The sequence below is a fragment of the Oncorhynchus tshawytscha genome, unplaced genomic scaffold, assembly GCF_018296145.1.
Source record: "Oncorhynchus tshawytscha isolate Ot180627B unplaced genomic scaffold, Otsh_v2.0 Un_contig_6385_pilon_pilon, whole genome shotgun sequence".
NCBI classification, from domain to species: domain Eukaryota; kingdom Metazoa; phylum Chordata; class Actinopteri; order Salmoniformes; family Salmonidae; genus Oncorhynchus; species Oncorhynchus tshawytscha.
In genome coordinates this window covers 1-2500 of record NW_024608241.1, presented here as the reverse complement: position 1 = coordinate 2500, position 2500 = coordinate 1, and positions in this window count along the sequence as shown.

Sequence of the window (2500 nt, the reverse complement as noted above, 5' to 3'; positions counted from 1 at the left end):
ATTGAGATACATGGCAGAATGGGATCCTGTGAGATTGATAGTGACATGAAGACAGAATGCAGGGCAGGACAGAGAAAGGCTTATTTGCACTTGAAAACAAAAACACTACAGATTATTACCAAAACCCTGCCGCCTTCACTGTAGTCTTTAAAGTCCTTCAATGGCTCTCTCTTTTCTCTCTGTTCAGAGAGTGGTGTGTGTAACTCCTGGTCTCCACATTGTGTGTGTGTGTAGTGCGATGTTAATGAGCTTAATCTAATCTGTCTGCTCCACTATTCCCAGATTACTGTAATATGACCCGTTTGGTGCCGTGTGATATGGGAACTACACTATATCCCATAATGAGGGTTAGCTAACACTGGTGTCGCCATGGAGATGTCTCATTCAGGGAAGTGAGGAGAGGAGGTACCCCAGGGGTTAAATTGAAGAGGACAGGATTAGAATTCGTGTAGAACAGACCAGTAGCTGTAAAACCCACAGGATTATCTTTGAATTGGGATAGAGGTTCTCTATTCATTGTAATGCTATGGTACGGAGTCTGGGAGCCCGTTTAAAGGACCCCTCTTATAGGACCATATTTAGCCTATTGTGATGTCATCAATTAGGCTTGCGTCATGTCACTATGGCGTCATCAGTTAGAATGTTCAAAGGACTGCGTCATCACCACATTGTGATGTCATCAGTTAGAGGGTGTGTTCCTCTGTTCAGACGTTGCTGACGCCAGATCTTACATCGCCTGGATAGGTATTTTACAGATCAGCTAAACACATCACATGCTAAAGCAATCTGGTGCAACCAGTGGTTGATGCATGTGACATCTGAGCAGAGAGACGCAGCCAGAATGTTTTAACAAAGGATCACTTCATCTGGTTGTGATGTCATCAGTTGGAATGTTCTACAAAGGGCTACATCCAATTATGATGTCAGAATCCCAGAATAAAGCACAATGAGTAAACTGTCACTATACCCTGAATCAGAACCTGAAGCAGATACAGTATGTGACTTAACCCGTGTCCAAGCTGGCCTGATGTCGGCCCCAAATCCTACAGGGATCCTCTAAGAATGAGAAGAAGAGGCTTCAGTGCACTTCCTGTTCCTCGTTCGAATGTCATGGGCAGGAAATGTGCGCTTTACTTACTGGCTTCCAGACAGGCAGAGAGAGGACAGATGGGCAGAGAGAAGGGCAGACAGACAAGCAGAGAGAGTGACAGACTGGCAGAGAGAGGGCAGAGCTTGTCAGAGGGGACACTGTTTAGTCAGTGTGGTTTGGTCGTAGTGGGCCGGCGACCACAGCTGCCTATAGTGTTGAGGTCAGCCCCTTTTCTCAGATTTTGGGTAGAAGAGGAGGTCTCCTCCTGTACCCCTCTATAGACCCAGACACCCTGAGGTCTCCTCCTGTACCCCTCTATAGACCCAGACAACCTGAGGTCTCCTCCTGTACCCCTCTATAGACCCAGACACCCTGAGGTCTCCTCCTCTACCCCTCTATAGACCCAGACACCCTGAGGTCTCTCTCCTCTCTCTCTCTCTACACTACAACAGTAATTTGGTAGCCTACTGTAGTGGGATCTGTCTCTGTATCCACAGCATCTGAGTTGGAGTGCTGATCCAGGATTAGGTTCCTACCTGTCCATATAATTTGATTCATTATGAGCTAAAGGCAAAACTGATCCTACATTATGAATCACTCCATACTAGATCTACTCTGAGAAGCTTTGAGGATACAGGCCGAGTCCCCCAGTCCTGGTGGCTAAACTGATCCCAGATCAGTACTGCTGCTCTGAAGCTTTGTGGAAACAGGCCCAGTCCCCCAGTCCTAGTGGCTAAACTGATCCTGGATCAGCACTGCTGCTCTGAGAAGCTTTGTGAAACAGGCCCAGTCCCCCAGTCCTGGTGGCTAAACTGATCCTAGATCAGCACTGCTGCTCTGAGAAGCTTTGAGGATACAGGCCCAGTCCCCAGTCCTGGTGGCTAAACTGATCCTAGATCAGCACTGCTGCTCTGAAGCTTTGTGGATACAGGCCCAGCCCCAGTCCTGGTGGCCTGATCCCAGTCCTGCTGGTGGCAGGCCCCCCCCAGTCCTGGTGGCTAAACTGATCCCAGATCAGCACTGCTGCTCTGAGAGCTTTGTGGATACAGGCCCAGTCCCCCAGTCCTGGTGGCTAAACTGATCCCAGATCAGCACTGCTGCTCTGAGTAGCTTTGAGGAAACAGGCCCAGTCCCCCAGTCCTGGTGGCTAAACTGATCCTAGATCAGCACTGCTGCTCTGAGAAGCTTTGTGGAAACAGGCCCAGTCCCCCAGTCCTGGTGGTTAAACTGATCCTAGATCAGCACTGCTGCTCTGAGAAGCTTTGTGGAAACAGGCCCAGTCCCCCAGTCCTGGTGGCTAAACTGATCCCAGATCAGCACTGCTGCTCTGAGAAGCTTTGAGGATACAGGCCCAGTCCCCAGTCCTGGTGGCTAAACTGATCCTAGATCAGCACTGCTGCTCTGAGAAGC